This window comes from Falco rusticolus, chromosome 15 (genome assembly GCF_015220075.1).
Source record: "Falco rusticolus isolate bFalRus1 chromosome 15, bFalRus1.pri, whole genome shotgun sequence".
In the NCBI taxonomy this organism is placed as follows: Eukaryota; Metazoa; Chordata; class Aves; order Falconiformes; family Falconidae; genus Falco; species Falco rusticolus.
In genome coordinates, this window is record NC_051201.1 from 7,459,075 (window position 1) to 7,473,750 (window position 14,676).

The following is a 14,676-nucleotide window of genomic DNA, read 5'->3' on the forward strand; positions in this document are numbered from 1 at the left end:
TACAAATCTCTCTGCAGTATTAACTCAGAAGTCTGGCTTTGGGCCAACGTGACTTTCTGTAGAATTTTTTTAATTGGTGGCAAACTAGACAGTTGAAATCAGAATATATACCTTTCAGAGCTGCAGAGGCTTTTTTGCTGTGTTCCCCAAGCACTAATTGGAGGTCACGCAAATATGCAATGAAGAAATGGACATAAGTTATCATAGCACATTTTTACATCTTAACATGCATATTGCAAATGAAACTCCCAAAGATTTTAAACTTTAAATAATTCACTGCCATCCATCTTAAGTGGTTTTTATCCCTTAGAAGCCATTTGCTTTAGCTTAAAACCATGGGAATTTGTCTTTTCTCACTTGCCAAAGCCATGGTACAGAACAACCATCAGAAAGTAATTAACACTGTCTGTCTCTTCTGATTAAATTAAACAGATGTAAGGTATATGTCTAGGGTAGAGGTTAAACTTACTAAATGAACCTCATTTAAAACAATAGAGTTGATATCTTTCACCACATTAATTTATTAATGAAGATTTTTTCCATGTTCAATTTTATCTTAATGCTAGAGCAAACAGTTACCCTCTTGTCACAATCACTCTCTCTTATCCATTCATAATTTTTAAATAAGAAAAATGATCATAAAACTGAAATTTAAAAAGAATGACATTTCAAACCAGGTATCGGTGAAAAGCCTATGCACCTCATTTATAGGTGCAAGAGCACACATAGACACACCTGTAAGCACTGCACACTTCTGTATGTTACATCTGTTGAGAGTACCACCTCTAAACTGGATTACAAAATCTCCCTAATGAGTAATTTTTGAATGTATGGTAATATGGCAACAATCTATGCCACATTTTCAACTGTCTCCACAGAGCAGAAGATGAAAATGCTTTAACATGGGCTGAGTCTCTGCTGTATCTCCAGTTAATCAGCGTGCACATCAGTCTAACCTAACTATCTAAGTATCAGTCACTGACATCATCTTGCAAATAAAGCACCTGAGCAGTCAGTACGGGTTACTCAGTTACCCTCAAACAATTAAACACACTTTTTGTCATATACTGTGTTGGAAAGACAAACATAATCATGGAAACCAGAAGTATTTATATACCTCATTGAATTGTGTACTATTTGAACAGATGGGAAACTTAACAGTGCTAAAGGCTGCAGTGGCTATATTGTCACATGCTTTAGGTGTAATTTAGCATTTCAGCATAGACATCTGTTAAGTTACAACATGGTAGCTGCTATGAGCTATAGTTCTTTTCAACTCTTGAGTATGCCAAGCCTGCTTCTGCATGTGATAAATGGTATAAAGTATTTTCCAGGAATTCTTTACTTCAGGGTTATAGTTTTTGCTAAGTGACATGAGTTGGCAGTTAATTGCAAGAGGATTGCCAGAGGATCATAAGGTAAAGAAGGAAATCATGTCAGTGAACTACTTTCACTTTTTCTACAGGACCCTGATAATGACCGTACTGTTACAGTCGTGCTGTGTGCCCTATGCGGGAGTATGGATCCGTGTTGTACACACGTAGAAAACTGCTTATGCAGGATGATTAGACTTTCCACAGTATCACCAGCAATGTTACCCACCAGCAACAGCTATTTCCCAGTCTTAATGTAACAGTTTGTTGGGTGTGCTGGGTGTGCCGGAGAAGGCTTGTGGCCAGAGACCTGGCTGCGCTCCAGCAGTTCCTGACTCCAGCAGCATTCTAACCACATTTCCTTGCCAATAAATTTCTTATGCCATTACATGAAGTAGGAGGGAAGGGAAGGCTGTGTTGCAGGCCATTCGTAGCAGGTGTGGCCCCAGAGTCTAACAGGCATAATTTAGAGCATCTTATGGTTTCTTCTAAACAGTTCTGGGAACTCCTTGAGGACCCCACCTGTTCTAAGGGAAAACAATAGTGGTGTACATTCGTTTTACCCCTTTATCTTCCGTTTAGGTATGCCAAATGGAGTTCGTGTAACTGTCTGCCTCTGGTTTTAGGCATTTATGAGACATGGTATGTTCTGGACACATGCAACTAAGCTGTTTATCTCCATGGGGATTTTTTAAAAACCAGCAGGAAAACAGATAGTGAACTTGTTCGACTAATTTTTTCCTTGATGAATCTGGGAGGAAAGATTATACTTAAAAGCTTTAATAAATGAATAGGGATAATTTGAAAATCAGATCCCTTTGTGATTCAGTAATCTTTCAGTTGTCATGTTTATACAATCAAGTCTACAGAAAGTAGCCAGAAGAAGCCATCATAAAAAGTTACTTAGAATTTTTCTATGTTTTTGTCAAAGTTACATATTTTGTTCACTTTACTTTAGAAGTTTATAAACTCCAAAATTTTTTTTAATCCCATGTTAGCATGATTCAGTCAGCTGTGGTAAATGGTAATCCTTGTTCTTAATCTTGAGAGACATATATTTGAAATTGAAGGAACAGAATTCCATTATCTGTACCTTGGTGAGACATGAAATATAACCCAAATCCTCTTATTCAATTAACCTGGCTTACTTTAAAACAATAAAGATTTTTGTCTTTAGTCAGTTGTTCTGTGGAAAAATAGTTACTTAATGTATGGTTGATATTTATCTGAAAGCTGTTAAGTGACTACCCTAATATTCAGGACAACAAACTGTAGATGAAGAGGCTTCAGATAAGCAGTACAGTGCAGTTTATTCGTCTTTTAAATAATGCTGCCATAATGCTCCTTAAGGACTAAGAAATGTAGCTCCTCCAGATTGCTTACATTGACTTCCAATACAATAGGGAGACAACACATTTAAATGCTCTCAGTCTCCTTGCCACAGCTGTAATAAATAATTCTCAGAGCAGAATTCACATTATACTTACCTTGCTGTATTATGGTTTCATATTTACATTTTATCTCAGACACAGTTCAACACCTTTTCTGAGTCCTCTCAGCTGTCTAAATTCAGGCATTTTGGGCCTTACTTGATCTGCCCTCAGATAGCTAGTATTTTGATGTCAATATGAGCTGCTGGTACCTTTCTGCAAATCTCTCTTTGCTGCTAATGTTAAGGAACTGTGCTCGCATTTTGTTGGCTCTGTGATTTCTAGGATCTGTGTTTGGATTGTATTCTACCTTTATTTTACCAATTAATAATTTTTAGATTTGGTCAAAGAGTTTCTAATGCGTGGCAGTTACTGACAACCAACAAATACCAACCCTGCCTTGCATCTGAATTTCTAGAAATTGTCATTCCACTTGATGTACTGTAGAGGGTGGAGAGCAGAAGGGACATGTGGAAGTGGCCTGTGGGTGTGTGAGAACACAAGCTCATTTTAAAAAGTCCAAATATATGCTGCATGGAGAGGACCACTAAACTCTAATGCTTTTCTTTTATGTCCAAATAAGCATTTTTACTAAACAGAAGAAGACATTGCTAGAATTCAGGTACTTTGTGGAAGCAGGAAAATTGTGGGATGATGGTGTCTTAGAGTCCCAAGGGACACTGAGAACTACAGAGGATAGTTTTAACTTGAGAGCAAGCCTGGTTATTTAGCTGAAGACTTTTGCTTCATATTTTTCTTGGAGCCCTCAATAGTTGAACAGGTTCACTCAGGAGAAATACACCACACGGGAGACTGGACTTGCACAGTACGAGTATTATACAAACCTAACAGCCTTACAGTCTTATATGCGCTAATTTTTCAATGCACTTAGGTCTAGGCTATGCTTTGCCATTTGGAAAATGGCTATTAAAAATCAGCTTTAAGACCTTTAAGCTTTAAGAAATTAGTTCTTATACATTATGTTTACATGCAATTCGAAGGTATGTTTGAAGATGGTGGGCCAATTGCTCTTCAACCACAGGTGTCTGTGGTGGATCCCTGAAACTTGTAGTTAAGAAACTTGTAGCTTAGTTTAGTGCTCATTCAAATGACTCACTCTCATGGAACTAACACTAAATCAAACCCCAAGTTTGGAGGTAAAGCAATTATTGAGGTAGCACCCCTGCGACTCAGCAGCTTCTGGATTATTTCAAGACATACGATAGAAGGAGGCAAATGCAGTTCACCACTGACAATGTAAGGTGGCTTTTGGGAACATGCACTAAATGGGATCATATCCAGATGTTGAACTCCCAGATGTGTGTGTGTAGTAATCATCCAATCAATCAATTTGTATAAAAGCAGGAATGAAAAGTCAAACAATATCTAAATGTGAGTTGGAAACTGAAATTCAGTGGGCTCTAGGGTACAAAGATGGTCCTGTCGGTGTACAGGATGCTGGCTGTATCGTGTGGGAGGCTCTATACAAGAAAGTGAGTGTTACTAGATAGGGAAAGGAAATCAAAATTTGGCTTCTCACTTGTGTATTGATGTGTAACAACAGTAAACAGAAATGAGATGTGCAACACATGAATAACTGTTTGTCCAACTTGCTGAAAATCAGATCCTTTCTTTGTTTACAAACTGTATTACTGACATTTAGAAACCACCACTTCCATTCTGTATTTTGATAATTGATTTTTTTAGAATTTGTGTTTTCTTAACCCATTGCAGTCACATTCAATAAGATATAAACACAAATACTTGTAGTTTAAAGGATTTAAAAACAAAAATGAATGAGGAAAAAACACTATGGTACTTTCCTTGACCTAACATTTACACAGAAAGTTTTTAATTTTGACATGACTAGACAGATACCAAATGCTAAATGGTTTTAACTAACATCAATACACAATTAGCAGTCTTTGTAATTAATCAGGGCAGAAAATTGGAGACAAGGGCCTAACACAGGCTTCTCTCAGTCTTAATGTCCACTCTGCAAAAGTATAAACTTTTTCCTTACTCTTTGGACAATTTTCAAAATGGCTCCTGCACAATTCAGAGATTACAATTACTATTGTTGCTGTTCAATCAAAAATCTGTCAGCCTTTGAAACCCTGTCATTATTTATGTTCAAAGGCAGGAAATACTAATGAGGTTTGATTTCATGAGCCTTCATGAGACTACTTGCATATAGTTCTCCTCACAAGATAAACTCGTATATTGTGTTTATTTTGTGAAATACAAACTTAAATGTAAAACATGAGAAAACAGTAGCTGAGAGATGATATCCTGAAATGGTCCTAATATTCTGGTAAAGGTACTCCCATAAAACCTTCAGCCCAGCCGTATCATTGCAGCCTATTTCTGGATTTATGTCTTAACGTTATGTCTTAATGTGCCATTTCAAGCCCATGGAATAGAAACATACATTCCATTTAAGAAAGAATTTGGAGTCCTGGTATGATTGTATTTCAGTTTAAGTATTTTATATTTCTTCTGGTACAAAGCATAAAACAGAAGCTACATTTAATTTTCTTACCCCTCACAGAATTAATTAAAAGACACCAGAGTTCAGTCAGCAAAACCTACAATGTTTACTACATGAAAATTTAATTGGAATTCTAAAAAAAGATGTTTGCAGCGAATTATTGTATTCACAGCTGAACTATTTTGCTGTGCAGTTTTTTGTGTGAGAGAATCAAAGAAGGTTTTGGAGTTCAAGTCTTTTTCCTATTTTTCCACTGATATTTCTTATGCTCTTTCAGAATGATTCGCTTATTACTCACCAGTGTGATTTATCATTTAACATTCTGACTGCTAATGTTTCCTAGTCCAATCAAAAAGGTCATAGAACAATACATAACTAAAAAGTCCAGTGTAATCAGGTTACTTGCGATGTAAATTGTAGCTACTTGAGTTGAAATGAAACGTATTTGGGGTTTTGTTCACATAGTAGTCATTACACATTTCTGAATTTCATCTTTTAAAATGTGGATTTAGTGTGTTTTTAGTTTAATAGCTGAAGGATTTTCCATGTGGCTGGTCCTATTGCACAGATTTGGCTTTAAGCTGGGATCAGAAGAAAAAACATAATCATGTATAAGAATTAATTACAGCTTTAGTGGATAAGCTAACTTTAAAAGATACAGGCAAATCTGTACTCATCAAATAGTGATTTTTTTCAAGCTTCTTTGTTGATTGTCTTTGTTGTGGGAAAGTATGAGAGACATTTCAGGAATGACAACCTGATTGCAAAGATAAGTACCAGAAAAGATTTGATCATGTCATTGATATTGATGGGAAAATATATCTTGGGTTTTCATGGGGATTGACTTGATGGGCAAGCTAAAGTGCATGTGCAAGGATTAGGCTTGTCAGTGGGAAACACTAAGTCTGGTCATTACATTTAGTTCATTTTTGGTACAAAGAAGCAAGGAAACGTTTGTAAATCTTTGATCCTTGCTGAATAAAACTGAATTATTTCAGTCAAACTGCCACCTTTAGCTGTAAAATATCAGAGCTATCAGATAGGAGCAGTGATTAGTGACTGCAGAATGATACAAATCCATCTGCACCTTGGACCCTAAGAAAGCATTGGGATATTCTGTCCCAGATCATGAGAGTACCATAAAAATGATCATATTGAATAATATGATTCCTTTTTTCAAGGTTAGTGAGGAAGTTAGTGAGTTTGGTTTCTAACACTACCTAGCAGAAAAATTACTCAACTAATTGGAAAAATGCATGTGTAAACTGTTTAGTTTCCTTCTTTACATGAAGAACTGAAGAAAATTGTTCTAACTGGCCACTGCTCTGACAGGTGAAGCAGAGACTATATAGCCCATGTAGAAAGGTTTCAGTGTGTTTAAACCATCTTTGAAATCTCCCAACTGTGGTCATCGCTGAGGGCTAGAGGCACTCACTCCAAAAAGGCCAGATTCAGAAAAGCTTCCCCAGTTACACCAGCCCACCTTTCCTAAGATTTCCTTCTGTCTGTCCAGTCAGTGTTGCCAGTTGATGCCCAGGTTCTGAAGTAAACAGTCCTAGCTTTTTTCTTCTGGAAGGGAGTCATATGATAGCTTTACTCTTAATTGTCATAGAGCCTGCAATAAGAGAGTCTCCATCTCTCAGGTCTCAGGGGCCCAAAGAGCTCTTTATGCCCCTATGCATCTCAAAAGGAGAAGAGTGAGGGAAAGGATCTGAACCTTTACCCATCTCACAACATTCAGGTTTATGAGTCATGTAACACCAAGGTGCAGCCCCATTTTGTTTACATCACACTCTCAATACAATACTTCCTGCTTAATCAATTGTGGAGTCATATATTTGTGTTTCACATGGTACATTATTACTGATTTTATCGTAGCTCAGAAACATGTAATTATTTATGCTATTAACATGGCCCCAATGGGAAGGGTATTCTGTACTGCTTGGTGTGTGTCATAAAAGCTGTAGTCCCCAGTGAATGCTCCGTTTGTTATCAGTATTTATTCAGTAATGACAGAACAATAGTGATGGCTTAGTGCTCAAAACACAGAAGTATTTTTAATCTTTTACAATATAATGAAACTTCAGGATATTAAGATTTCCTCAGTTCCATGCAAAGTTAGGTCTTCAAAACTGACAGGAGTTTCCAGAGCCCGTGGACATGCAGAAGTTTTGAAAACAAAGCTGGAGAAAAGGAACCTCGGTTTTATGCTTGGGCCTGGTTATGTAGTTCCTTCTTCAGCCAGAACTAATTCAAGTCTAATTTGTGAGATATATATTTGAATTATTTCCCTAATAGGGACAAGGAGTTCAACACAATACTAGTGGACTCTGTTGCACAAGTAACTAATCTCTAAACTGTGTACAAAACCCAGAGTCTTGGTTAAGCAGGCTGTTTAATATAGGTGCACCTAACTTTAATCACAGGAGAGTTCCTGTTCACTAGTCAACTGCAGGGGGTTACAAACTAGTCCAAAGGATCTTACTGCCTCTGTGCTCCTGCAAGTGCATTTGTACTCATGATTACAAAGAGTAATGTCTAAAGATCAAAGACAAAGGGTAATTTTCAACCTTGTAGTGCCCTACAGTGGGGTCAATTACATGAATAATTCAATATATCACAGGCATGCATTGTAAAACCCAGGCAGAGGAAGTACCTTTGTGATAACAGCCCTGCGTCAATTCGTCTCTTTGCCCAAAGTGCACTGGGACTGAGAGCTTTTCCTTTGTTATTTTAAATCAGTGTTCTTTTTGAAGTTTTCAAACAGTTTTATCCTACAGATTACAGGAACAATGGTACCTGTGTTGCCTATATTACAGCAGCACTTTGAAGGAGTAAGCAAACAGCTGAGGAGTTCTAAGAAGCTATCAGAAGCAGACTGAGTTTGGCAGTCAACAGCCACCTCATCTTCTCCAAGGCTTCCTTGTCTTCCTTTGCCTTCCCTGAAAAACAAGCAGATCAATGGCTTCTAATCACATTCCTGGAGATCCTTTCAGACTCACAAGTAACCTAGAAGAGGCAAGAGGGAATCTCTGCTAACCCTGTAACTGAAAATAGATAAGAACTTTTATCTTGAAAGACCTATCCTACATGTGTAAGGTAAATAAAGAGATCATATTAAATTTACTTCAGCTCTTCCTCTACACTCCTCTACATTCCTTTTAATCCTCATTACTGATGTCAATATTAAGAATGCTGCACCAAAGCAATCTAGTGCTATGGCAGAAGAGGAAAAATGCAAAATCATGAAGTTGCTCCTTTCTCTGCCTTATCCTGACTTTTGAGATCTTGCTATGTTATTGACAGGCAGAAAGAATACATAGTCAGATGTACCTTCTCTCCAAAAACAGGCAAATGAGCGTGCTTTTCAGTTGCTGGCCCAGGAAGTTCCAACAACAACAACAAGAAGTCTCACAAACAAGGAAACAATTTTTTCTCCATAAGGATAAATTAATTTAAACATGTTTTAGGGTGTGCCTCACATGCTCTAATGGGTATGTCAGACACATGACATTATTTAGTATTACACAGCACAAGGCATCATCTTTAAATCAAAGTGTTGCATGGCCCTTATTTTTTGCTTGACACGTAGCAGATGCCTTCTGCTTACATAAATCTTCAGATGAGATTGTTAAACTACAAGAATAGGCACAGTACTGAACACAGAATATTGGAGTGCTTTGCAGGAAAAGCTGTTCATTACCAGAAGGAAAAGAGCCTGAACTGTATCAATTCTAATGCCTGTCATAGGCAACCCTATCAAGCAGTGCTCTCAGAGACTGTCATCCTTCTCTTTAAATGAAGCTGAGGCAGGTGATAACATTTCCTTGAAGTGCTAGTTTATCTCCCTGGTCAAACTAAAGGAGCAGAAGTAAAGGCTTTTCCTTTCATCCTCCCTACCAGCTGGATCTTTATAAAGCTAGCCACAGTCTTTGAACATAATCTTCTTCCTTGTTATCTTGGCATGTGCAAGTAAACTCCAGTTGCTCATAACCAGGAGCCAAATCTTCCAGTTTAAGTACAGGAACAATATACAGGATAAACCTTTCAAAGAGGGACTATGGGAGCATGGAAGGCGCAGAGCATCAACAGCATACAGCACGCTAGATCTCATGGTGCAGTGGACTGAAGGGAAAATTAAGGCTCTGGGCAGTAGCTGTTCCTAAGGAAGCCAGGGAGATGGCAGTATTTTAGCAGAGGAATTACATGTTGCTCTTGAAAAATGGAAAGTGACTGATTTGCTGGATCATTGAAGAAGTGAAGTATAACTGTGGCTAAAGGAGATAAGTGCTAGTGTTCATAGTGCTGAAGAGATTGGTCAAAAGTCTTTCAAGCCTAGCTTTTGTGAGGCCATGCATTGACCTCAGCTGGGTAGTAGGAGTGATACTGGAACAAAAATTCATTGCTGCTGCTTTTTGCAACTGTTTCTCCTAAAGTAATCCCCAAAACAATAAAAGTTTGTTCATTAATCAGTTTTCATTAATAAGAATGATTTCCTCTTTTTTGTTTCTTTTTCCCCTTTCCTCTTCTACCTCTTTTTGTCTTTACACACATTGCCTCAGGCATTTGCACATTCACTAATCTTTTCAATATTCATAAAGCAAAAGTCATACATAACCCATGGGAAAGTACCTACCCATTCATATGTTTTTTCAAGGTGAAGTACAGACCTTTTCTGAAACGGTGAAGAGTCTTTGTCCTGTACTTATAGCTATCACACATGGCACAGACACTCCATTGTACTCCCAGTCACTTTGCCAGGCACAGATTCACTGTTGACACTAAAGAGAAGAAAGAATGAGCACAGAGAGTCTCTAGATTGTTCTTTAAGATGGAAAAGAGGAAAAGCAAAGATAATGAAGGAAAAAATTAAGAAAGAATAGAGAGAGGAAAATTTAATAGAAAAAGGGAAAAGAAAGCAAGTTGTTGTGTAGAATTTGTACACATTATCCTTTTAAAAGAAACTGCTAAGTATTCTTCATGAGTATGAACACAGAACTATATACTGTACATGTCATACAATAAACTTTTAAAAGTGCATTTCAAGTCCTTGCTAAAAGAAGTTTAGCAGTCTACAAACAAGAATGCTTTTAACATTGCAACACCCACAGCCATTTTATAGGTCTTGTGGCTTGGATCTCATTCTTGGTGGGGGTTACTCTTCATTTCTTATCCAGAGTGTTTACATCTTTGTGGTGTCGGCAATACAGACCCATCTTTATAAGACCAGCAAGAAAAAAAACCCAGCAATAAATCTCTGCAATGTGTTTTCAGTATGTCTATAAATCTGAAGTATTTAAATGTGAAACAGTCCTTTGCTTTGAAAACTGTGGATTGAAACTCACAAAAGGATTGATTTCAATGTTTTTATTCAAGATGATCTGAACAAAGATGAGGCTAATATTTTCCCTTGAATGTAACCTTGAAATTAAGAGGCACTGTGAGAAAAGAAACCTGGTATTTTATTAAAGGAATTGTTGGTGGTTCATCACTATGGGACTGAAGCCAAAACTGTTCTTACAGAAAGTGCAGTTCACTGATGAATTTGTATAACCTGTGTGTTATAAAGACACAGTAAAAACTTCAGCTGTTTAGATGAAAAATCTAAATAGGCACAGATAGATCTCTCTTCTATGTCTATATTCATCATCTTAAATATAATGTTATTCAGACAGGTGAATACAGATTCCTGTAAGTAGTTTTGGAGATTTCGTATAACTGGACATCTACACTGTATTTTTTTGACGAACTGAGATTTTAATCACCGATTTTGATAAATGATAATATTTTCATAACAATGTGATCCCCAAAGGATCAAAGAATAATTGTAGTAAGTACCTTTAGAGTGTTCAGCACTTTCTAGAGTCAAAAATAGTTTCTGCCCAACAGAGATCTCGCTGAGAGGATGGGATCTGAGACAGGGTGATAAATAGATAACGGGTTTGAAAGGCAGAAGAAAGAAAGACCCATACGAAGAAAGCTACAAAGCTAGATGGATTTGAATAAATCAACAGCTTCAGACTGCAACAATCTACAGTGACCAGAGAAGAAATAGAATTACCTGGGTTGCCATTCTCTTCTTATCAACAAGGTGCTGAACTTAACAAAGGTGGAAACGGATTAATATGGAGGTTGAAGGAAACAAAAGAGATTTTGGTAACAAGAAAGAATCCTTCAAAAGACTGAAGGTCAAAATGTATGTTTTAATTTAATAGTGGTAGCAGCTTCTCACACAAGTTTGTCCTCTCTCATCTCTGTGTCAGTACCTGAGTGCCATGAATTCTCTTCTGATGAGTGTATGTTTTGGGAAACACCACACAGTACAGCCTTTCTTTCTAATACAACTCTACTTAATATAGTCTTTTCATGAATGAGAAATACATTACATCATCTCTTCTCTGTAGTACCTATGTACTATAGAGTGTGTGTGTACTTGCCTCCCCTTCCAAGAGATACTAGTTGTATTCAACTACGTCCTCTGAACACCAGCATTTTTTACCTCGTTTACCTTAACAGAATAATTGTTTAGTCAAAATATAGGTTAGTCACTTGTCCTTGGCCCTGATCTTGAGAGAACCTGGTAGAGATTTTGGCAAAAAAAGGGAACACACAGGTCCAAATTTTTCACACTTAACTTGAGGCAACCACGTTCTATATATGAGTTAGGTCTGTAGCATGTACATAGGTTGCCTATATGGATAATGCACTGACATTTTTTGAGGTCAAGTCAACCCACCGAAGGTCTGGATGTGGGCCACCATGGTGTTCCAGTTTTCAGGAATTTTTATAACAGCTTCAAAATATCAATGCAGAATTCATAAACTGCACATAGACAGATTCCACAAATAGTCACACAAGGCCAACCCACACACCCAAATGGATATTTCCCAGCTGCTGGAGCAAGTGGGGTCCCCTGCTGCTATTTCTGTCTGTCTGAGCAGCTGGGAAGGAGCTTCCTGCTGCTTCAAGGGCAGTTGGTCCTTTTTTCCACTTTAGGATGGAAAGAATGAAAAGATTCCTAGAAGATTCTCACTATCTGAGAAGGGTCCTTAGCCACCAATACTGCAAGAGAGTGGGTCTTACTGTGTGGATGAGGAACCATCAATGACCTTGTGTTATGTTGTGTTGCTTTAATTTGATTTTATGGGGATAAGAAAAGAAAAAGGGAAGAGAAAAAGAGAATTAATATTGAACATAAGTACTGATGGTACTGTGGAGGAGCTAACACCTAAATTCAAGCATCCTGAAAAATGGAGTGAATTGAACAAACAATTATTGTGACTATCATGGGTCAAGTCCTGGAAAAACACATTAGCAGATATGTATATACCAGCATGAACATTTAAGTGAATCACTGTGTGTTATCACAATAGCATTGCATTTGAAGTGAAGGTGTTAGAAATCCCCTTCAGAAATTAACCCAGTTATTCTTAATAGCAGTTATGGCTTTTTGTAACCACATTCATGTTAATCATCTTAGAAATACAAATATGTCTAATTTGCAAAATGGCAATAAAAGTAAAAGAATTCACATATTAGGTTAGTGGCTGGAAGTGTGTTTCTCTGTCAGCGCTGAGCTACATTGCTGTTCTACCTTTCAGAATGATTGCATATAGTAGTTTGCCAGGAGATTTGCTCTACGTACAGTTGTACAAGTGCTTCTGTACTCTAGAAAACAAGAAATGACAGGAATATGTTGTAAAAATGTATCCTCTCTGTTGGGAGGTTTTTTATTACACATACATTTAGTCCCAATAATTTTAAACTTACATTTCCACCAAGACTCATCTTTGCTTTAACAAGTGTTTTTTATTAACTGGAATGATGGGTTTTTCGTTTTGAACTGAAATCTCCTTTTTGTGTTTTCAAAAGGGCATATATCTGAAGGCTTATTTTTAAAGCTGAAATGCAATATGTTGAAAAAGCAGTTGTGAACTCTTTTTCTGTAATTGAAAAAATGCATGCGTTAGGCTTTAAAGTGTGAAGAATGATACAGCTACTATCTGTGCTGACTCAGGCCATCTTGCTTCCATGCTGGTATGACCTTCAAAAGGAGTTAGAAAAATCACTTGAGAAGAGAATTTCTGTCTAAAAATGTGAATCAAAACTTTTCATCGCTGCATGCAAAATATCAAGTGTAATACCTGTTATCATTTCGATCTTAACATAGCTTTTTTCTAATATTAGAAGTATAGTCTGGCTACATCAGGATCCTAAAAGAATACTTTTGTTTTATAGCTGGAAATTATGCAGTAATAAATTCTTCTTTCTTAAAAATGTAATGAGAAACAAGTGTCATTGCAACTATGTTACTATAATGCAGTGCATTTTTTATTGTATCTGGCTGTATGTTAGTAATACCCAGATCCAAATGTGTGGGGTTTTTTTTCTCTGTGTCTAAATAGTACTTAGGGATCAGAATGGCCATAATAATCTGAATGGTCAGTAAAGAATAAGTAAAACATTTTTATTGGTCAGACAAGAATTTTGGTCAGTTTTTAAAGACATATAATCCACACTGATTATGTTCAAAGGATTAATATGGCTTTATGTTCCAGAATTGTCCCTGCAGGTCCCTGTATCAGCCAAGAATAATATCTATACAGATTTGCCAGTCTGGAATGGTTTTAAGTGAACTTCCTGATCATGCTCAACTTAGCTTGATTTAACTTGGTGAAAGTCAACTGTTTCACTAATATGCAGTTTACAGAAGAAATGTGCAAAAATTATAAAAATGTATATAGTTTTGAGTAGCATATTCAGTAAGTGGTTATGTATTTTGACAAGTTACATAGATTGTAGAATTTTTACTGAGATGGTAAATGATTTAATCTCATAAATGAGTAGGATGATTTATCAGTGAACTTGGTAAATATGCTTAAAAATAGACATCTAATTGATGATTGCCAGTGTCTTATTCCAGGCATACTGGAGAGAAGGGATAGGGCTGCTGCATTAAATGTTTTCGCAGTTTCCAAAAGTTCTTCTCATATATGGCAGTGTGCGGTCTGTGACACATTGTGTCACAGTGTGTAGGGTATGTCATATGGTCAATAACTTATCTATATGTCTACATGTCTACAGATGCCGTGATACTACACCATACATGAAGGACTTGTGCATGGAACACAGGTGATCTGCTGGTCAGCTGCAGACCACTTACAATTATCTTCATGGGTAACAATGGTCATAGTTTGGGATTGCTTCTTTATGTTCAGTATTTTGCTGAACATAAAATACATTGTTCAGTATTTTACCTAAGCTTTAAAGTGACTATTCTTTTCCACTGAGTACTTTTTATGTAACTCCTGGCACCATTTACTGAATGTGCTACCTCCTGATTAGTGTAATTCCTGTCTGTCATCCCTATACCTGTTTGTTT